General features: G+C 39.0%; 1 long non-coding RNA gene across 2 annotated transcripts in view; it reads left to right on the forward strand.

Annotated features, from left to right (window-relative positions):
• Nucleotides 1-1,679: 1,679 nt before the first annotated feature.
• Nucleotides 1,680-24,532, forward strand: part of LOC117299097 — a 42,993-nt gene continuing 20,140 nt past the window's right edge. Inside the window, exons 1-2 of one of the 2 annotated variants that reach the window (XR_004520037.1) lie at nt 1,680-1,758; nt 21,033-21,139. This is a non-coding gene — a long non-coding RNA (uncharacterized LOC117299097). Of the gene's footprint in view, nt 1,759-8,096; nt 8,135-21,032; nt 21,140-24,532 lie in introns of those variants that run through there. The other variant, XR_004520039.1, reaches the window with a different exon arrangement.

The raw sequence follows: 24,532 nt of genomic DNA on the forward strand, positions 1-24,532 counted from the left end.
ACCTGAAGGTCGTTGGTTCGTTTCCCACTTTTTCTTTGTACAAAAATATAAGGAAATTTAGTTGTGACCCGAAGTATGACATGTTGGTTTGTTACTGTGAAACAACCAAAGAAACAATGAGTTTGTAAAACTAAAAGTGAAAAGCTTAGTGGCTGGTTTTGTGCTTACTGTGCAATTTCTATTTCATAGCGCTGCTAATCATAGGCACACGCAAAGGCATGCTATCCTTCCGGTGCTTACCACACAAAAACAAATGATGTCACAATGCAAATCCACGTAATATGGCCGCCCAATTTTTCTGCTAACCTGTGAAATACACTAACGCTTAAGCAAATGTTTCTGCAACAGTAAGCACGCAAATTTGCTTACCGTTAAGCAGCGCTATGAAATTTGGGCCCTTGTCTCAAATGACATCAGTAATTTATTACTTGTTATTTCTTTTACCTGCAATAATTAGTTCATACCTTGCAAAATGTCATGTAAATGTTTTTATAACCTCTAAAGGAATTTTTCGCACAAATCTAATTTAAAATGGTCAATGCTGGAAAGGTTTGTCAATCTTATTCTAAATAAATAAAAAGTTTGTTAAATTAACCTGTTTTCAGTGTTTAAATTTTTTTTGAAGGAAGTTCATTCTGCTTAATGATCCTATGTCAGATTTTTGGCCCCAAACATTAAAAAAAATTGTTTGAGTGAATGGTATTTCAAAGAGTATCACCCGCTCTAACAAAAAAAAGTTAAACTTTTACTTTTAATGGTCAGGAACCATGACAAAAAATTAAAACGTTTCTTATAAAACACAAGAATTGGTCACGTGATATATTTTCGGGATCCCGACAAAAACTAATTTTGAGCACTTTATTTCACTGCTACTAATAATTGGCGGACTTTTTGGAGCAATGGCTCAAAGAGAGAGAGAGACAGAGCCTAGTCGGAGATTTTTGGGTCTGGGAACCAGACTAGGAGATTCTTAGGTGGATGTTTCAAAAGAGGGCGTTATCAGAAAAAGTTTGTACACAGTTCTAGTTTGCCATTGGGATGGGGGGACAGAGTCTTCTGCTCCTGTCATACATTGTGGCGGTTGAAAGTTTGAAAGTTTGTTTTTAACTATAAGTAAACACTTCTGAACATTATAAAATTGTTCTGAAACTATTGTTTACTGAGAGATACAGAAGTTTTTTGAAAATCCAGTGCCAACCCAAACTGTTGCAGTTCACTAACATACTGAAAACAAGATAGATGTAGGCTTCAATCCCGACCATAACATCTCGTTGAACAACAATGAACCTAAACACTTCCTGATAAAATTTTGAGACCTACAGCGTGATTAAATTCGCGGCGGACGTACGCCTACTGAGATTTCAAAATAGTGTGAAATCCAGAGATAGGCATACCGCAAAACAGTTTTTAAACTCCTAAGTTCAAGCAAGGAAAATAGCAGTAATGGATGTCTGTGGCACAATTGCCAAATAGAGTCTGTCCCAGCCTCGCTTTGTTTGAATTGTCTAGCCTGTTCACTCTACCTCGAAACCAAAGACAGACAGTGGCCGAACGACGACTAATCGACTCTTGCGGTAAGTGCAACAGCGCCCTCTTGTGAATTCCAGAGGGGAGCCGTTACAGTATGGAATAGCCAGGCGGGGTCGATTGATTGACACAAACAAACGCTTTTCAAATGCATGAAATAGACACTTGGCCGTCCGTTGGACTATTCGGACGGAGTTGACTTATTTTGGACTGGATTTTTACTATTTTCTGGTAAGTGTCTTTTAACAACTACACTTGTACCTGATATGTGGTGATTTTTCCTTTGAGAATTATCCGAGAATGGTGTTATAAGAGGTTTCTGGGTCGACTAAAACATGAGGTTTCAACGCCAGACGAAATGACTGGGAACTGGTTTTTCGCTGCATACACACACGCGTAACATGTGTGCTACGTGCAGGGGGATGGTGTACACAAAATGTATTCAATTCATCATGTTTATGAACCGAAAGAAACCACGAAACCGATATTTTTATTCAAGGAATTTTTAGGTATTGCCACCGTTTTTCCCCTTCAAACAACTTCCCTCTTAGTGTCAACATGTCACTAACATTTTTTATTTCCTTTTTGTTGATGAATCTATTCAAATTGATAATCGGTTTTTGATCAACAAAATTGAGAAGGTTTTCAAAGTCGACCTGTTTGAATCTGTTACAGTGTTAGTGTGTGTGCTGGTGCTCGAAGTCGGGGTTGTGCGGTCACACACACCACCGTGATTTTTGTTTTACATGGTGAAAAAATGTTGACTGGTACGTTTCTAAATTAAACCTTGTTGACAATCTATTGACTTGTTATGCTTATGTATTTGACAAGGTTTAAAATTTAGGATAGGTTTGACTTTCTTTGAAAAAGTCAAAATACTAGTTTGGTTTAGTTGTTTTTATCATCACTTGTTGTGTGGTCACAGAGAAGTTGTTTTAAAAAAAAATTTAACTTTAACAAACTGGTGAAAAATGTGGTAGTTTCTAAATTAATCATTTTTGATAATTATTTGTAATCCTATTGTATTTTACAAGTTTTTTTTATTACATGATAGACTTGACTTTCTTTGGAAAGTCAAAATACTTGTTTAGGTACTTGTTTTACCCCTTGTTTGTATATAACATAATTGACTTGTTTGTTTTGTGGTCACATATAGAAGTTATTAAACAAGACATTTACAACCTGTTGAAAAATTAATTATTGTTGATAATTATTTGTAATCCTCTGTATTTCACAAGGTTTATATTATCTTTAAAAAATATAGTTGCGATAACGTTACCCTCCTCCCGACGGCCGCACGGGAGGAGGGTTACGTTATCGCAACTAAAAAAAAATACATGATAGGCTTAACTTTCTTTAAAAAGTAAAAATAGTGTGGTATTTTTTATCACATTTGACTATGGAATGCATCAGTTTCAGTCAGTCTTTGTGGTTTTGTACCAGAGTACAATCTATTATAGTGTGACTCAACGCATATTTGAATGGTGATTGATTAGTGACTGAGGTACGTCATAGTGAAAGGTCAGTCAGGTGTAAAATCTCTCCTATGGCAAGGTTTAGTAAAGAGAGACCCAAGGTCAAATTTAGTTTTGTGATCCACTAATTTTCCAATGGAGTCTAGTATGATCGGGAAAACAATATAATTTCTTGAAGAAATGTCTGTATCCTGCGACTTCTTTCAACATTTTTTACAAAAGGATTTTCTCAATCAACAGGAAAGAAAAAACTGGTGCGCAGGATATAGACATTTTTTCCAAACTTTTAATCTAGGGTTAAAAATTGTGTAAATTGCCAATGACAATGTCAGAAAATACATATTCAAACAACCTTTAGGCCTTTATGCTTCGTTTTTTTAAAAGGGCAAGGGCACCAAGGCATTTTCTCCTTGGTAAACGGTACCCTACATGTATGAGGAATTTGCAAATTTCTACTGGAGCATTTTAAAGGCACCAAGGCAATGACCAGGGGGCACGGAGGCAATCGCCTCCGTTGCCTCTGTGAAGTATCACGCCTGAACTTTATAGAAATCAACAGCTCCCCAGTGCTCTTTTACCAAGCAAGTTGTTATGGTCATTAACTTTGGAGTCATACCAAAGGTACATGTATACTTTTCCTTTCCAATGGGCTGTCATGGAATGTCTATGGCATACACTACATGCACACGAAGCCATGTTTCATCACCATCAACTAGGACAAGTCGATCATCAATTTTGGGTATAATGACGTTGTTGTAATTGCATAGCGCATGCTTTTTGACAACCTTATTACGCGTTATGAGTTATGATTTTAATGAAATACTCTTCCATCGGGTTTCAGAGATGTGTGGATGAATGATGAGAAACTAGGGCCCAATTTCATGCTTCTGCTAAGCACAACAAAATTATGCTCACCAGACAAAGGTTCTCAGCCAAAATAGAATGCCACTCTATGACTGGTACCCTGCTCATTTCAGCTAAGCAGAAAATAGTTGAGCAATACTTACTACGACTCTCGACTCTTTGTGATTTTAGGCCTAGACATGTAGGTTTTAAATTTCAAGAGCATGGCACAATTTCCATCTGTGCTGTAATAGTAATACTAACGGTAGTATTTAAAAAGGCTGCTTACCAAAATGGACTTGTAAAACAAGCCAACGGACAAGTCAAATGACAGTTAACTGTTCCTGCTTGCCAGTCACTTAAAACGAAAAGGCAAACCCAGTATTGCCATAGTCTATTGCCTTGTTTGATGATAGACGGCTCAAAGGAAGTTGTTGGGGCAATTCAGGAAATGAGAAACTCATCCAAGAGAAATCCTTCGGAAGGAGTCTGTAATTGAGATACATACAGTAGCAATTGCTTAAAGGAACACGTTGCCTTGGATCGGACGAGTTGGTCTATAAAAAAGCGTTTGAAACCGTTTGTTATGAAATGTATATATGGTTGGAAAGATGTTTTAAAAGTAGAATATAATAATCCACACAAGTATCACTCAAAATTGCACGGTTTTCATTTTACGTCGCGAATTAACACGGTCGGCCATTTATGGGAGTCAACTTTTTGACTCCCTTAAATGGCCGACCGTGTTAGTCGACGAGGTAAAACGAAAACCACGCAATTTTGAGGCATATTTGTGTAGATCATTGTATTCTACTTTTACAACATCTTGCTAACCATATCAATTTTATAGCAAACGGTTACAAACGCTTTTCAAAGACCAACTCGACCGGTCCAACGCAACGTGTTCCTCTAAAGGAAAGGTTTACTTTTGGTAATTACTCCACAAGTTAATGACCATGACCGGTGTTTCGCCAGTCAAGTGGGTCACTGTAATTAAAGGCAGTGGACACTATTGGTAATTACTCAAAAATAATTATTAGCATAAAACCTTACTTGGTGTTGAGTAATGGGGAGAGGTTGATAGTATAAAACATTGTGAGAAACGGCTACCTCTGAAGTGACATAGTTTTCGAGAAAGAAGTAATTTTCCACAAGTTTGATTTCGAGACCTCAGATTTAGAATTTGAGGTCTCGAAATCAAGCATCTGAAAGCGCACAACTTCGTGTGACAAGGGTAATTTTCTTTCATTATTATCTTGCAACTTCGAAACTTTGTTCTGCGCCGTGACGTGTAGGCTAAGTAAAGCTCCTTTACTCTACTTGAACTTTGACTTGGTCAGACGAAATTCCTTCTCGTCCAAACCAGCTTTTTAATTTTTTTTTTATAGAAGCCCCTACTGCGCCAGTAAATGGAAGACCCAGGTAAGAATTTATTCAAAAGCTGGTTAATAATTGCACAACACGTGTGCTGCAATCAATATGTATTAATAATTAACCGTTATGAAATATCATATCTGCACACAGATAAGGTTTAGACTCTCAGAGGGATAGTTCTATTATTTTTCATTTTTAGCACCGGAGAGAGAAAGTACAGCTAGGGGTCATGCTATTTATTGCTTTATGTGTGGTTTATTTGTTATAATTTGTCAGTTTGTTTTTATTACAATCAAAACTAATTGTGTTGCTCAAAGGCTTGTTAATGCTTGTAATACATTTTAAGGCAGATGTGTTTAAAAGTATTTAAAGCAGAGAAATCATTTGATACAATGATTTTTTATGATTAAAATACATTAAAGCCTAATTTAGTTTTCAAACAGTTTGCCTACTCTAAAAAAAAAACTCATTTAGCGGATACTTTATGATAGGGCTCAATCAGATCAAGCTGGGCTTATACAAGAAAATTGTGGCCAGATTCGTAACAAATTTAGTCATAAAAAAATATGAAATATAAAAAAATATATTTACAGTTCAAGTTCGCAAAAACCCTAAAGATAAAACTGTTGTTTTACAAAATAAAGATTGCCCCAGATTGCACAGACTTTTAGAAAGTAGGGTTTTAGAAACCAAGATAAACACCAGGTAAAAAAAACATTCCAAGGACCTCATTTCAATTCAGTGTGCTGCGGCCAACCTTTCAAAACTTGGGTCCTGAATATCCCCCAGCTCTGAAAAATCCTTTTGAGAACCCTGTGTTACAATAGTACGTAGTTAGTGCATCTATTCTTCCTACGATCATCTGAAAATTAAAAATGTCAACAAATTTAAAGTAACGTTAATTTAACACTTTGTGAAAATAAATCAGCAATTAATTGACTTGTTGTAAGGCTTAACACACTGCACTCTGTTGTTAAACTGATTTTCATACTTACCGTACAATTTTCAGGTTTGCTGTGCATTAAAATCTTGGTCAAAGCTTCACTTACTATTGGGTCAAGTCATTTGTAAGAAAATGTGCTCACACTGTGCATGATATACATGTAGCAGATGGATCGCTGCAGGACCGCACTTCCATAAACGTCTTGTTCGGAGGCTATGCTGTTTAAGTGCGACTGAGGGAATAGCGCTGGTGTGTCAATCTCCTCTGGGATTGGCTGACCCAAATTAGAAATCCCAGCAGTAAAATTTCTTACTAACCAATGAATGACCTTTATTGTATACTGATTTACAGAGATGAAGTTTACACTGGAAAGAGGCTAGAGGCCAGTAAAGTTAGTGACAGGCTTTTAAACTTGGATCGGTCGAGTTGGTCTTTGAAAAGCGTGCTGTAACCGTTTGTTTGAAAATACATATGGGTAGAAAGATGTTGTAAAAGTAGAATACTACTGATCAACACAAATATGCCTCGAAATGGCATGGTTTTCTTTTTACCTCATCGACTAACACGTTCGGCCATTTATGGGAGTCAAATTTTTGACTCCCATAAATGGCCAACCGTGTTAGTTCGCGACGTAACAGGAAAAACGTGCAGTTTTGAGTGATATTTGTGTTGATCATTATATTCTACTTTTAAAACATCTTTCTACCCATATGTAGGGCTTGTACGTAGGTCATAGTGTCACGACCAGGGATGTGAACCCAAAATCTCCTGATCAGAAATACCAGAGTTTGAATTCGGTAACCGCTCAGCCACGACACTTCATACGTGTAACTAACTAAAACTGAATTTCTAGTTCTCTGTTTTTTTTCTTTGTTTGTTCGGTGGGTGGATTTTTATCCCATGTATGACAGAATGATAAAGTTTCCTTAAAACAACAATGTGAGTTATTCCGTATTGTATTCTCTTGTAAAGTAATATTGCCTGTGGGGGAGAGCTAGACCTTGGGTGTAGGGTGACAATGAAGGGGTCCGGAACCAGACTCGTTCATGAGTAAAATGGCTGCCTTGTTGTTTTTGTTGACATTCTTTGCCGCTGAGTTTTCAATGGGTGCGTAATTGACCATTAGTCTGTGTGTGTGGAATTTCTAGAGAACAACTGTGAATGTGTACATTGTATTCACTTGTGTTTCTCAGGTCACCTATAGTACTTCATAGTACAAGCATCAGAAAGGCCCATGGTACAAGTGTATTCTCGGACCATTGGACCATACATGTATAATGAAATTTGCATGTTGGCCTTGAAAGTCTATGTGTCCTGTTTGTACTGTGTTGGCAATTGCGAATTGTAAAGCTCACATTCGTGCAAACAACAGACTTGTTGTTACAATTTCTTACAAAATACAAACATGTATCATGTAGTGTTCATTTGCTTTGTCGAAGCAATATGCTATGGTACATCAATTGTTGAATCACAGTGTACAACAATGCAACCATTTGTGGATTTTTATTACCTGACTTAAGGAAAGTACTGAGTATACATTGGAATGCTTATAAAGGCACATTTGAAGGTCATTAAGTGGATTGTTTTTTGTCAGCATAATGCTGATAGTATGACTTTATGGAGGTGGAGTAGAACGAACAGTTTCACGCTATGTGAGTTAATGTATATTTGGTTTGAGGTAACACCATGTGTGAATCTACTTGCCAGGTAGAGTTGTTCTTAGAGAACTGTCTTGCTTTATTCTACTGCCGTGGAGTAGATAATCAGAGGTTCGGGAGACTTCTCAGTTCTGAAAAGAACTGTCCTGCTTTTTAACTATTACCAGGGCGAATGGTATAGAACATAGACTGGACTACTACTTTAGTTTTTTTTTTTATATGTAGGATCGTAGTTAACTGTACTGCCGCGGAGTCAGTTCTGAATTGGTCTCAACGATTCGACTAGCTTGCTCTAGTCATCGTCAGGAGACTATGTGAGTTACTTTACAAAAAGCTATAGCACGAGGCCTGATGTGCAATTAAAGGAACACGTTGCCTTGGATCGGACGAGTTGGTCTATAAAAAGCGTTTGAAACCATTTGTTATGAAATGCATATGGTTAGAAAGATATTTTAAAAGTAGAATATAATGATCCACACAAGTATCACTCAAAATTTTCTTTTTACGCCGCGAACTATCACGGTCGGGCATTTATGGGAGTCAAAATTTTGACTCCCATAAATGGCCGACCGTGTTAGTCGACGAGGTAAAAAGAAAACTACGCAATTTCGAGGCATATTTGTGTGGATCATTGTATTCTACTTTTACAACATCTTTCTAACCATATGCATTTTATAACAAACGGTTACAAAACGCTTTTCAAAGACCAACTCGTCCGATCCAAGGCAACGTGTTCCTTTAATACTGATTTTGGACTACATAGTTTGATTTATGCATGCATGTACTTTGGGAAATTTATGCGGAAAGGGCAAACAAACCATTCGTTGAATATTGCAATGTCCTTGTTTTGGGGTATAGTTTTGGGGGCATCAAATTATAACACTAAAATTGAATTTATACCTACTGCCATATTATTTGTTGTCTGCAGTATTGTAATCAAAAACACATAATTTTGTCATGGCTTAAACATTCACTTAATTTTTCCCAGAGCGGTCTGTGTATTTTTACAACACTGTTCACACTTCATGGTCTCTTACGTTGGCAGCCTGCCTTGATGTACACACCCAGTGTGATAGGCCTACCTGTGTATAAATGTATGCACTGTCACATTCACTGTCAGAGAATGACTAATTACAAAGCTATTTATTGATGATCGATCGCACAGTAGTTTCTGTTTGACAGAAAGTCGGCGTATGTGGGATGACAAATGCATGTGGTTTTCTGAGGGGATTTTTGTGTAAAATTGTTTTCAAGTTCGTGACAGTTGTTAATGAAATTGTTATCAAGTTCTTGACAGTTGTTAATGAAATTGTTATCAAGTTCTTGACAGTTGTTAATGTGAACATTTACGTGGTGTTACTTTCAATCTCAGGCCTGTATGCTTCGTTTTTGAAAGGGCAAGGGCACCAAGGCGTTTTCTCTTTGGCAAAAGGCACCCTATGAGGAAATTGTAAATTTCTACTGGAGCATTTCAAGGGCACCAAGGCAATGGCAAGGGGCAACGGAGGCAATCGCCTCCGTTGCCTCCGTGAAGTATCAGGCCTGCTTGAATCTCATTGATTCCCACCAATCTTGTGCACATTGGGCCTGGAATTTCATCTTTGACAGGGCAAGGCCATTTTAATTGAATTGCAAACCCTGGCACTTATAATTGGAAAGTCTTTGGGAAGTTGTTGATGGAGCACAAGGCCAAGACCAAGCTGTTTTAAAGCACAACAAGTAGCTTGGAATTGGAACTTAACAAAAGTAAGCTTACCAGCATAAGGTTACCAGCAAAACTACCACCATGTACATGATGTACGATTTGTGACTGGTATTCAGCTCCTTTCTGCTTAGCAGAAAATTGTTAAGTTATAAATGTTTTCTTTTTGAAAACGGGTCAAGGGCAATAGAGGCAATCTGTGCTAATCAAAACCCCTGGCTGACGCTTCTTTAAAAAATATTTAATTAAATTTTGTGAACTTGTTATGTTTAAGAGAAATGCACCAGAGTTTTTGTGTGGCTGTCATCACAGTGTACCTGTCTACTGGGCAACAAGGAAAATACTAGGCATTGGAGGCAGTCTATGTAATCGCAGGCCTTGCTTACTGCTTTAAATTCGAATAACAAAAAAAGTAATTAAATTTTTGAGCTTGTTATGTTTAAGAGAAACACACCATAGTTTTTGTGTGGCCGTCATCAGAGTGGGTACAATGTAACTGTCTGTTGTTTGTTGTGGTTAGGGGCTGCATGTTGTAGTGACTGGTGGTTTTAATTATTTTATGGATGCCAGATTAATACCTTATGAAAACAGATTGAGTGGGAGTGGTCCTTAGTTAAGTTATTAGGGGAATGGAAATATCGTTGGGACATCTGGCTGACATAAGTATCAGGAGTGTCTTAAGTACTTCATTGTATACTGAACCATGCAGTGACATTAGTCATTACATCGTCAAATTTCAGAGCTTCTTTTTAAAAGCACCAAAAGCAGCTAAGCATAATTCAGCATTATGCTTACCAGATACGGTTTCCAGCATTATGCTTACCAGATACGGTTTCCAGCCAAACTAGTACACCACTTTTGGCCAATTTCATAGCGGTTTGCAAGTTTTTGTGCAAGCAGAAAATTTTCTGGAAAGCATTGCGTATTTTAACGTTTTTAGCAAGAAAATAACTAAGGCAACCAGCTTGCGTGTTCACTGTGGTTACGTCATTCATTTTCATACAGAAAGCACTGGTGGAAGGTTAGCATGCCTTTTCCTTTTACGTTGTACGCACTATGTAGCAGTATGGAATGGAAATAACCCAGTAAGCACAAAATGGGCCTATGTCACAGCATGACTGAAAAAACTGAAATATAATTTTACATGTACATGTAGTAGCAAATTTGTCAAGCAATATTTTCCGTTTCGGACAAATGCGTAGGCCCACATTCCCACATGTATTTTTTTTAACAGAAATTGTCAAACTACCAGCCCGAGTCCCTGACAATCTCCATTGCAATTGCATTCCACATAGTCAGAAAACAAAATAGTAGGCCTAAACCCAACTGATAACGATCTAAGTGGATCAATTTACTCCGTGACAAAATTGAAATATTACCGCAGCTTAAAAATAGCCTAATTATGAAATCCGTTTGTTTACTTTCCATTTTATAATAATAATAAAAAGAAATAGTGAAACAGTCCCAGCAGAGAGACAGACGACAGCTATTAGTTCCAGTTCATTTGTGGATTTTCTGCCATTCATAGACGGAACCCTACGCAACGTTTTAGTGCTAGTTGTGAGGAGTCCATTGTCGACCCTTCAAAGCCTATTGTCGGTCCTGCAAATTCCATTGTCTGGGTGTCCGTTATCAACATGTTTGTGTGAACTGACGAACCCCTAGGCTATTTACATTCTACACAAACCTAAGATAAAAAAATTGGAGTTGGAGACAAAATGTAGTCATGACTTTGGTGTGCAGCTTTCGTTTTGTGTGTGATCAGGGCCCAATTTTAATAAAGCTTGTAAGCACAAAAACTTGCTTAGCACCAAAAACGTTTGTTTAGCAAAAATATTGTGTGATCTGACAAACCTCTACTACTACTAATTACACAAATTGGATGCGGAGATAAAAAAAAGTTGGAACTGAAGACAAAAATGTAGTATTGACTTTGCTGTGCAGCTTTCATGTATTGTGTGACTACATGTAGGCCTAAAAAATAATGAATGTTTTAAAACTTGTGGAGACACTATTTAAGTCGCAACTGCTCTACACTAAATAGAGAGAATTTTTAAAATGTGAATCCACATCTTTTTCTGTAATTTTAAAAAGATTTGAAGGGCATGGATTTTATGGGCCCAGGCCTGATACTTCACGGAGGCAACGGAGGCGATTGCCTCCGTGTCCCCTGGTCATTGCCTTGGTGCCCTTGAAATGCTCCAGTACAAATTTGCAATTTCATCATAGGGTGCCCTTTACCAAGAAGAAAATGCCTTGGTGCCCTTGCCTCCATGTCCCCTAGTCATTGCCTTGGTGCCCTTGAAATGCTCCAGTACAAATTTGCAATTTCATCATAGGGTGCCCTTTACCAAGAAGAAAATGCCTTGGTGCTCTTGCCTCCGTGTCCCCTAGTCATTGCCTTGGTGCCCTTGAAATGCTCCAGTTTCCAGTAGAATTTTACAATTTCCTCCTTTGGGTGCCCTTTACCATGTTTACCAAGGAGAAAATGCCTTGGTGCCCTTGAAATGCTCCAGTTTCCAGTAGAATTTTACAATTTCCTCCTTTGGGTGCCCTTTACCATGTTTACCAAGGAGAAAATGCCTTGGTGCCCTTGAAATGCTCAAGTTTCCAGTAGAATTTTACAATTTCCTCCTTTGGGTGTCCTTTACCATGTTTACCAAGGAGAAAATGCCTTGGTGCCCTTGAAATGCTCAAGTTTCCAGTAGAATTTTACAATTTCCTCCTTTGGGTGTCCTTTACCATGTTTACCAAGGAGAAAATGCCTTGGTGACCTTGAAATGCTCCAGTTTCCAGTAGAATTTTACAATTTCCTCCTTTGGGTGTCCTTTACCATGTTTACCAAGGAGAAAATGCCTTGGTGCCCTTGAAATGCTCAAGTTTCCAGTAGAATTTTACAATTTCCTCCTTTGGGTGCCCTTTACCATGTTTACCAAGGAGAAAATGCCTTGGTGCCCTTGAAATGCTCCAGTTTCCAGTAGAATTTTACAATTATCTCCTTTGGGTGCCCTTTACCATGTTTACCAAGGAGAAAATGCCTTGGTGCCCTTGAAATGCTCCAGTTTCCAGTAGAATTTTACAATTTCCTCATAGGGTGCCCAATACCATGTTTACCAAGGAGAAAATGCCTTGGTGCCCTTGCCCTTTCACAAACAAAGCATACAGGCATGTATGTACAACACATGGCCATAGACTCGGGTGTAAATTTGCATAATTTTCCTTTCTCTGGCACTGTCTGGGGGTCCCGCCATGCAGAAGCTAAATCGACTCCTGGGGATCTGCGGTACATGTAATGTGTAGGCGGACTGATTGGTAGATGATTCACACAAACTATTTGTGGTCCCACTGATGCATCACTCACTCCACACCCATTTCTAAATATTGATGCTGGTTGCAGTTCATTGTTTACCTGTATCAATCATTTATTTGTTGCTTCATCTTTTATCATCGAGATAAATTTATACCGTTCGCAGCGTTAAAAATTTTGTCAGTGATAAGTCGTGTGAGTAGGCCAACGGTTTGAAGTTATCAGTTGGTTAAATGCTTACAACATCCAGTAGGAGTTAGTTATTTATTTTTTTACATGTAGCCCCCCGGCAAGGCCTTTTTGGGTTGTGGCAGGAATACCATCAGCTCGATACTTCATGGAGAGTCGTTGCCCCAGATGCATTTACGCGATCGAAAAAATAAATAAATGGCAGTCGTCCAGGACCTGTCTAAGAAAGTCAAAGCCATAAAAATATCTTGAAAATGAGGACGAACAACACGTTGTTACCATGTAAGAATAGTGGCCTATGTTTCTGTTAATGTTTTGTCTATGCTGCAGTTTAAAATCTGTTAACATTCGTAGCACTGGCCCAAAATCCGGACATGTTTTTTGATGGATGGCCCAAAATTCTGACAAGTTTTCCGCATTTTTCCTCGCGACCCGCTCTCATGCCTGTGTAATAAACTTCATCAGAACTTGTGCCAAATTTTCATATCCCAAAATAGAAGATATGGCTTATGGTTTGAAAGTTACAGTATCTAGAAACTTCACAAATCAAATCAATAATTAAACAAACAAATGGATATTTTGATTTTACTCTCTTCAATTCAAGTGAGTCCCTACCATTAAAAAAACAAAATACAGCTTGCAAACTTCAGTAACTTAGTCCATTTTTGTCATTCCTACATGTACTTGCGCACATATTTCATACCCCGTGTTTATTTGACTCCAAAGCAAAACCCATGCTGCATATATTTGTCCTACAACATTTAATGAGGCTCCCAACCCACGATTACAGCAGCTAGGATTGATCCCTCAGCCCCCCCCCCCCTTCTCCGTGACAGACGTTGAAAACTCATAAAACATACCAAGTGCTGCCGGACCCAGATCAGGGGCAAATTTCTGTAAACAGAAAAATCCACATTTCAACAGATGATTCTGGTGTATGATGGATCGACTTTATCCCAAGCTGGGTTGGTGTTGTCCATTTATTATCATTTTTTTAGTGGGGCCCATGGGAAGGGAAAATTCCAGCTTGAAAATTGCCCAAGTTCGTCTGCAATCGTTTGGGTGCATTTTCCTGCAAGTTTTGGTGAAACTAGATTGTTGTATCGAGCCAGAACTTATATTGTGACTGATTCCGTCAAGCAATTTTGCATCTAATGTAAGGCCTGTACAATGTATGGGTATATACCTTTATCATGCTGTCACCATCTTGGTCATGTACTCTGTTTCCACCAATAACAGTAACGAATGCAAACATTCATTGCGCATGGCACCAGACTATTATTTTGCAGGCCTGTATGCTCCGTTTTTGAAGGGGCAAGGGCACCAAGGCATTTTCTCTTTGGCAAAGGGCACCCTATGAGGAAATTGTAAATGTTTACTGGAGCATTTCAAGGGCACCAAGGCAATGGCAAGGGGCAACGTAGGCAATCGCCTCCGTTGCCTCCGTGAAGTATCAGGCCTGATTTTGTCCAGCCTCAGTTTGGTTACAATGAGTTGGAATGGAGTAAAATCAAGATGGCCACACTGTGATAAAGGTCTATAGTCTGCAACTTCAGATTGTACTCATTAGAACTTCATTAGAAGTTCTAAGCCAGAATAACTTTGTATGCATCCGAAATCCAGCAGTACATGTAACACTGTAGTAGTCTGGTAGTAGGCCATCTTTTGTTCACAAAAAGATTGACCTTGTACATTGTACATTCCAAGGACTTTCTGGCAGGCAAGTATGACACCGAAATTTGTTATTTTCTGTCATCAATACACAAAGTTCTAAAAATAATAGCTGATCAAGTTTTGAGATACTGTGCATTCTTTTATCATATCAAAAGTTGATAAAAATCAGACAGTGCAATCTCCATCAAATATCAGCTCAAATAATGTCTTCTTCCATGAGACATGGTTTAAATTGTGCCTGCAGAAAGCGGCTCTTTTGTATACATGTGATGTCACAGGTTACATAAGTGCCATTCACACGACATCAATTTAACTGGGGTCCCTTGCTTCACTTTAGTGTGGTTGTAAAATACAGCAATGTTTGACAAACTTAAATGCAAGGGAACTTGTGTACAGTAGAATTGTTGTTTTCCTTTCACACGATCCTACTTTTTGTAAATAACGATACAACCATGCTCCAAATTAGCAAGGGACGTAGGTTACTAGGGACCCTTGCTAAATTTCCTTCGTGTGAAAGGGGCTATAGTCTACAATGGACAATGTGAATCTGATTTCTAAATTAGTCGAGTGTTTACATGTCTCGGATCACGCCGAGAAAATTCCACAAATATCTCCGAGCCCTGTGTTCAAACTTCAGATTAAGAAATCGTTCACAGATGTACAGTATTATTATCAACAAATGAAATCGCAGAAAAGGAAAAAAGGGGGTAATTATCAAATGTGATCACAGTTAATAAGGCAACCTTGCCAGATAGCACATTCCTGGAATATTTTCCGGAGAGTTCAGCCGGGGCCAGACAAAACTTTGATTCCAAGATTCATGCGTCATTCACCATGTTACAAAAACACAGGTCTGGGACCAGAGATATGACAGTACAAACAGTGTGGCGTTGATAGGGTATAGTCTATGGTCCTTTCTCTGTGTTGGGACAATGTATGTGTGGGTAAGGGTATAGTCTGTGGTCCTTTCTCTGTGTTGGGACAATGTATGTGTGGGTATGGCAGTATGGACCAGGTTGCCTCAATAGCAGACCTATACTGGCCCCAGACTGCTTGCTATTTTTCCGTTTAGGCCACAAAACAAAATGTTTTGTTTCCTGTTACCCGACTGACCCTAACTTTATGCCGCAATCATAATCTTTTCATAAAATAAATAAATAAGTTTTTAAAAAAAGATGTTAACAAAACCCCCTAAGACTTTCCGACCAACAAATATATTTTAAAATGTCATGTAAAGCCTGGTATGTACATACATGTATAGGGGGCAAATAAGTACTTCCTGCGAATGTGAATGCGATACAAGTTTTGACGTTCACAAATTCGCAATGAATAACTCGCAACAGTTTAAATGTGCTTAACTCCTGTGAACATTCGCTGCGAAAACAGCCCTGTGACGTCAAAACTCGCTTCACATTCGCAGGACGTATGAACCAGGCTTTTCCCGGAAACAAAACCTTTTTTTCTTTTGGCCTTATGAGAGTACCTTCAACACTGGCTGGGTTTGAATGGGGCCCCATTGTTGTATGTTTACAACGGGAAATCAGTCTTGAACTGCCACAAAATACAGTATTTATGTCAATACTGGATCGTGCGTGCGGGATCGGCTGAGATTGAGCTAGGGTTTTCATGTGTTATGGGATAGAGGTCAACCTTTTATATAGAAAGTTTAGTCAATCTGACCCTGAATGACTAAGTAGGTCTTTACAAGGTTTGTTTGTGATACCACAATGCATTCGAGCTGCGATTTGAATGAATTATGTCTAAACTGTGTAGGCCTACACATACAACCTACATTACAAACTGTATTTTGTTAGGAACTATGTATTGTAATAATAATAATAATAATAATAACAACATTTGGTTCTTATTTAGCACTTTATCTCACCTCCAGTAGCATCAAAGAGCTGACTATATCAGCCTGTTTGCTTCATTTTGAAAGGGCAGGGGCACCAAGGCATTTTCTCCTTAGTAAAGGCCCCCCTCCTATGAGGAAATGGTAAATTTCTACTGATAGCATTTCAAGGGCATGAAGGCAATGACCAGGGGGCACGGTGGCAATTGCCTTCATTGCCTCTGTTAAGTGTCAGGCCTGCGATATGTTTTTTTGTCAACAGAATTTTATAAAAGCAGAGGTTTTTGATCATGAGACCCATTTTTGTAGCGCTTTCTCTTAGATGGTTTCTAAAGTGCTTCGGCACACTTGGCAGCCACTGACAGAAACACTGGGGCAAACAGGGGTACAATGTACGTCCACTCGCGCAAACGACTCGCAACTGTTTGCGCTAACGTTTTTGATCTTTTGACTGATTGGTGCGTATACGCGATGTCAATATGGCGGCGCCCTGAAATGAAGATGGCGCGCACCGTTCGTAGTTTGTTTTTGCTGCAATAGTCCTCTTTTTGACATCATTACATCAACTAATTAACTTTCTTATTCTAAATCTGCATTATCATCCACCGAAAATAATAATAATAATAATAAACTACATTTGTATAGCGCATAATATGAATAAACATCTCTAAGCGCTTTACAATACAACAAACAACAAATACAATGTAATAATGTTTCTGACAAAGAAATAATACCGTATGCTTGTCCGCCATTTTAAAAAACCACTCGCCAACACCTCAGGAGTATGTATGCCTATTGTTGCCAACGTTGGCCAACGGTGGAGGCGAACAACTTGTTCCACTTGAAATTGTTGGAGAACATGCGCAACTGTTGGCAACGTTTGTGCGAGTGGAAAGCATCCCTGGCCCCTCTTCTCTTCGTGATGTTACTGGGTTCTTTTACACGATTACATGACACAGACCATTGACTTTGTAATGTCCAATTCGAAGGTTGTTACAAGTAAGTGTCTTGTTCAAGTGCCATGACTGGGGCTCGAACCCACACTCTGCTGATCAGAATGCCTAGAGCTCTTCAACCGCTCATCCAAGACAAGCCGGTAGAAGAAACTTTTAAGATCAAACAGAAATTTATCTGAGAAATAATTCATGCATGAATTTTTTCTCTGATTTCTAACTATCATCATCATTAGACCGTGTAAATTTTGTGTAAATCTGTGATCTTCACTATTTTTGTTTCTTACCAATTCTGTAACGTTCCTTTAAACAAGTAGTCTAGACACTTTCATATATGCGACTTTTATTGGAGCTTTATTTATAATCTTGCCTAAAAGTCAAACATGCGGACAGATTTGACATCCTTGTGAAAATAGCGCAACAGTTTACTTCAGGGCCATTTTCTCAGCAAGTAGACACTATTCAGCTGAAACCTTCACATGTGACTTTTATTGTGTCTTTTTATTTTACTTAAAGTCTTGTCTGTAAATCAATATGTTGATAACTGTGTATTAAGAACAGATTCGACAGTGAAAAAAAAAGTGACCTTTTTTTTGCTGTTTTCTCAGAAAATAGACACTGTGTTCAACTGAAACTTTCACATGTGACTTTTATTGTGTATCTTTCTGTTTAACTTGCCTGTGAACCATTTTGTTGATAAAACTCAATCAATGACCTTACAAAGGGTCGTTGACTTCTTGATGTTGGTTTTGTAAATTAATTCGTTGTCCCTCTGGTCAGGTTGGTGTGACTATTTTAGAGTGCCCCTGGGTTTTTTTGCAGAAAGGAAAATACTCTTCACAGCTTCGCGAACCCTCAAAGAATAATATTCGGTTTGATCAAGCGCTATGTGAGCAATTTTTGTAGCATTTAAATCGGGACAGAGTAGAGGGGAGAGGTACATGGTTAAAATTGTTTGTTTAACATTTTGGGGGTAATATTTGTGTGCACTGTTTGTCAGAGTTTATCTACACTGTATGCGACACTAAGTGATCGTTGCCAAATTTCATGGCTCTGCTTACTGCCGAATTCTGCGCTTATGATCACCATTCTCTGCTTACGTGCAAGCTAAATTTGCCTACATGTAGTAAAGTGGAGTACATACGCGCACGACCCGAAATTCCCTGCCAACCCGTGAAACACACTTGACGCATACACAGAATTCCCTACTTTCGCAAGCGGCAACTCTTTGCTTACACTACTGTAAGCATGTATGGGCAGTCGGGTTGGTGTAGTGAGTTCTTTCCTCCCCTTCCACCTCTGGGGACCCCCCCCCCGGTTCGAATCCTACCGGAGGCACTTTGTGGATTGGGTTTTCAATCCCTACCTGACAGCATGGGGTTTTCCCTGATAATAATTCTATGAGGTTTTCCTCCCACATCTCAAACCTAAACTTCCTTCTTTGGTTTCTTGGCTAGTAGTAGTAGTACAGTGAATTTAAGTTCTACTCCAAATGGCTTCACAACCAGAATACATGAAATGAAATGGTTCACTGGGTACCTGTACTTTCAATGTTATCCAACATGTAAAAAAAAGCTTTGTTCCAAAGGTTTCTTGTCCTCAAAAGATCATTTAATGGCTGTGTTTATGTTGTACAAGTGCTGGCACAAATTTGCATACATTTACGTACATAAAAGGGCAAAATGCAGTTAATTGCCCAACATTTAGCATTTATAGCTACTTAAATTGTACCCTCATTTTTGTACAATTTACAACTGGCGGAAATGCAAATACGTCATGCGAATTTAATCCTCTTGGTTTTAAGTGTACAAACATGCAAAAGACACACAGTCAGGCCTGGTATTTCATCTTGAAGGCCGTTTTCATATTGCAAAGGGCACTTACACTGCACATTAGAAAATCTTATAAAGTCAATTGGAAACTTTTGAAGGGGCACCAAGGCAAAGACTACCAATCCCGACCAAAATGCTTGGGCCTCCCCCTGTCTACTTCCCCTTCTTTTGAAAACTTTTTTTTTCTTTTGGACACTCTTTTGAAAATGTTGACATCCTGTTTTATCTGTCATTCAGTTCACATTTATGTATGAATTGTAAGTCAACAATTTGGACACACAGTTTTTAAATTCCCAGCAAATTTGGACACCGTTTTACCAAATCATGGCTTAAACCTTGATATACAGATCCTTCATGGAACAGAATATTTAGTTTTAGTTTTATATAGCAAAATCATATTGTGTCAGCCCTGCTGTTATTAGTTTAATGTAAACTCAGACCTTGTTTTATGACTGTAGGTGATTATTTGATTTCATTGTTGCATGCAATAACATTGTTTGTAGTACATGTAGCAATCAATATGTGTATGAGGATAGTTTATAGTTATTATACAAAATTATTAAAATATCTAGTTCACAGTAATGTTTTTCTTTGTAATACAACACACTATTTGTTATACAAAATGTACACTGGGAAGTGAGTGAAGCTGTTTTGGTTTTGATTTTGGCCAAGCAAAATAAAAATTGTGTTTGTGTTAAAGGCCTGATGTGTCACTGCAGGAAGACTAGGAATACACAATTAGAGAAACGTTACTGACGGATTCAAAATTGGGGCATAAAAACTGATCTTTTTACATGACCAAAAACTTTGAAGTGAAATGTTTCTCAAAATGTTTTATACTATTGAAAGCTGCTGTATAGACCATGTGAACTTTGTTTACAATGAGTATGACCGTGTACATTCTTTCAGTATTCTGGCAGGCAAAATATTACACTGGTTCTATGGGAAAGTTGACGTTTTGTGTCATAATTTCCACACAAAACCAATAGTTGTGAAAGTAAAAGCTGGACAAGTTTTGAGATGTGCCCCCCCCCCCCTTTCATCATATCAAAAGTTGAAAAGAATTAGACAGGAATCTCCATAAAATATAACATTTTTTGTTTTTTCCCCGTTGAGCTGTGTACAAATCGTGCCTGTAGGATGTCCAGGGATTGCCCTTAACTTTTTTTCAGCAGGACCAGTTGGCTTGATTTTTGACTGGTCCGCCAGGTTTTTGACTGGTCCGTCTATTATATTTTTTATTCAAGCCTGAAAATAGTTTTAAAATAGTCATAGTTCTGTAGTACCGCTGCCGATATTTTTGACTGGTCAGCCGGACCAGTTGGCAGGGTGTTTCAGCTGGTCCGCCGCGATTTCTACTGGCATTTGGCCAGCGGACCACTGTTAAGGTCGAACGCTAATGTCCAGGCTCTTTGGTTCTTTTGTAAACATGTGATGTCACAGGTCACATCGTCTATAGGCTCTAACCAAAAGTTTTGAATGCAATTTTAAGAAGTTGATTAACACCAAATGTATACCATCCCTTTAATTAAGAGTGTTTTAATTATACATGTATTGATTTTGTGTATTGTACATTTAATGAAAAAATAACAACTGCATGTTTTGTTACTTAATGTACACATATTCTGATACAGTCACCACTACTTCCTTTTTACCTTCTCTTGAATAAACATCATCTACTCTCTCTCTCTCTTCCCACACAGACTCTGCTTACTGCCTAATGTGGATATACTAAACCCCCTGTGTTGAGACGCTTGCATTATCCGGTGACGTCACCTTGCCACACTCGGTAGGACAGAGTTATTGAAGGGTAAGTCACTGGCCCCCTGCCAGCCGGGCCGAGATTGTTTTCAGGGCCCATGTCATGAATGAAATTGTGGTCGGGGCACCAGCTGTGTCTGGTTTTGAAAAGTTTTGTTCCCTTTCGTTTTGTGCTTGTGTTGGAGTTTCATTAGAGAGCTAAAGATGTAAGAATGTGGTTTATGGGTGGCTGTGGTTTTTGGGGCTGTGGTGCTTAAGTAAACCAATTTTGGTAAACCCGTAATAATAATAATAATGAAGGTGGCTTCTTATAAAGCGCTGAAAACCGTCCCATCAGTCGGTGATGCTCATAATGCTGCTCAATTGCATCTATTGGAAGTGTCGTGGCCGAGCGGTTAAGAGCACCAAATTCAAACTCTGGTGTTTCTGATCAGCAGAGTGTGGGTTCGAATCCCCAGCCGTGACACTTGTGTCCTTAAGCAAGACACTTTACCATTGCTTCGTCCTTCGGATAGGACGTAAAGCCGTTGGTCCTATGTGTTGTGTAATGCATGTAAAAGAACCCAGTGCACTTATCGAAAAGAGAAGGGGTTCGCCCCGGTGTTCCTGGTTGTGGCTGCTTCATGTGCCGTAGCACCTTGTAAACCCTTATAAGTGCTACATAATTGGGTCTCAGAATCCATCACTGCAATAACCTTTCTGAAAGTTTGTGTACACACAGCGCCTTGCGTACCTTGTTTGGTAGATATGTGCGCTATATAAGACTTTGATATTATTATTATTTGAAAACTCAAAGATTCTAAGGAGTTTAGATGGTTTATCTAAATTTGTACATCTTGTCAGTTTCTTGTTCATACATGTAGCAGGTCTGATATTTCACGTATCAGAGGCAATGAAGACATTTGCTTCCAGGCCCCCCCCCCCCCTTGGACCCCTTGAAATGCTCCAGTAGAAATTTACAATTTCCTCATAGGGTGCCCTTTACTAAGGAGAAAATGCCTTGGTGCCCTTGAAATGCTCCAGTACAAATTTGCAATTTCATCATAGGGTGCCCTTTACCAAGATGAAAATGCCTTGGTGCCCTTGCCCTTTCAAAAACGAAGCATACAGCCCTGCCTGTGTATGGAGCTACATGTACTGGACAGACAGTAATCTTGACACTATTGAGCACAATGAAAATGCCTTGGTGCCCTTGCCCTTACGAAAACAAAGCATACAGGCCTGTTGTACACAGTAGGCTAGGCAATGAGAGCTTTCAATTTGTGGTTGAATTCTTAAGCTTGCATGCATTACTGCACCCATTAGCTCCATCCAAGGGTTGGCTGACGACCTTGTTTGATTAATGCAGACTTGAACACAGTTGCTGGTAGTAATGGAAGCTTTGGTACACTATACAATACTGTATGACTTTGATGGCTGATGTCATTGGGACATAAACCTTGTCCTTAACATAAGTGCAAGTTACAGGACAGCATTAGACCTTTGCTGTCATGATCTGGGCCCAATTTCATAGCGCTGCTTAGCGGCCGTTTTTTTGCTTACTGTGCGATTTCTATTTCATAGCGCTGCTAACCGTAAGCACACGAAAAGGCATGCTAACCTTCCGGTGCTTACCGCACAAAAATAAATGCGGCACAATGCAAATCCACGGTAAACACGCAATATGGCCGCCCAATTTTTCTGCTAACCTGTGAAATACGCTAAGGCTTAAGCAAGTATTTCTGCTATAGTAAGCACGCAAATTTGCTTACCGTTAAGCAGCGCTATGAAATTGGGCCCAGATGTGATGTTCATTGATGACACTAAAGTTTATCTCCATGCCTCATCTGATAAGAGAAATATGTGGAGGGGGGGGGGAATGATACATGCATCAAAATGGTGGTCATCTGTCATAACAACAGTACACTATGCATTGTTGAATGTTTGTACTAAGAAGTTGATAAGGAAAGTGCATCAACACATTGTTATCAAGCATTATTATCTAGGGAAGTTGGGGGTGCAAGGCAGGGCGTGGGAGGGGGGTTGAAAAGCTGGCTAGGGTCCAATTTCATAAAATAAGCACAACAAAATTATGCTTACCAGAATATGGTTTCTAGCAAAACTACCTTGTCAGTTGCATGAACACACATGTAATGTACAATTTGTGACTGGGCACAATATTGGACCATTTTCAAGCAGTCCATAAAAGCAATGACCTTCAAATCTTTGATTTACAGAAAAAGTTGTGGGTTTGCGGAGGAGTGCTTAGCCGTGGTGCCCTGTTTTTTTTTTTTTTTTGCTGGGGTCCTCATACATGATGTAGAGCGCCCCTTACCAGGAGGAAAATTGCTGTGACTGTACCCCTTCAAGAACAAAGTTCAATGCCTGTTACACCGCTATGGATGGCAGGCCTTGAATTTCGTTCATGAAGGGGCCCTCTGGTGGTAAGGGGCACTCTATAGGAAAATGTGAATTTGTGAAGGAACTTTACAAATGGCACCAAAGCAAAACCACAGGGCACCCACAGAAATTGCTGTGGGTTATTTCGAGGCATGGGATAGAGTTTTGTTTTGTTAGCTGTAAAAGTCAGTCACGCTCAAATGGTAACGCAAGGCTTGTAATACATTCCGCTTTTAAAAATAACCCTGTTCGATCAGCGATGAAACTCTCACAGCATGCGACTTTATCAGACACATGTTTCCATCGAATCATTGTCCACTCTTTCTATTAAACGCTGCTATTAAAGGCAGTGGACACTACTGGTAATTACTCGAAATAATTGTTAGCATGAAAACTGACTTGGTCACAAGTAATGGAGAGCATTTGATTTAAAAACAAAATTGTGAAAAGTGGCTCCCTCTGAAAGAACATAGTTTTTGAGAAACAGGGTAACTTCTCACTCAAATATTACAAGACTTCCGGCCTAAAGCATTTTTATTGAGGCATCTGATATTAACTAACTAATTATTGATTAATCTGAAAGCGCACACAATTTATGCGACAAGGGTGTTTTTTCTTTCATTATTATCTTGCAACTTTTCCCAAATTGGACCCAAATTTTCACAGATTTATTACTTTATGCATCTTATTCAGGCCTGATACTTCACGGAGGCAACGAAGCATTGCCACGGTGCCCCCTGGTTATTACCTTGGTGCTCTTAAATTCTTTCAGTAGAAATGTACAATGTCATTCCTCATGAGGTGCTCTTTACCAAGGAGAAAATGCCTTGATGCCCTTGCCCTTTGAACGACGAAGCATCGTGCCTCCCTCTACAGTGTGTTGGGATACACCAAGAACACTGGTCTTTGACAATTACCCAAAGGTGTACAGTGCCTTTAAGAGGGTGGCAAGCATTCTTGATGCCCCCCTGTAGTGGCGATGAGTATCATTGTCTCTCTGAGATCTAGAATAAGCTTGTTGTCTGGTTAGCCTGGCCTGTCGGCGCCCTCGCAGGGATGTGTT

Source organism: Asterias rubens, chromosome 14, assembly GCF_902459465.1.
Source record: "Asterias rubens chromosome 14, eAstRub1.3, whole genome shotgun sequence".
In the NCBI taxonomy this organism is placed as follows: domain Eukaryota; kingdom Metazoa; phylum Echinodermata; class Asteroidea; order Forcipulatida; family Asteriidae; genus Asterias; species Asterias rubens.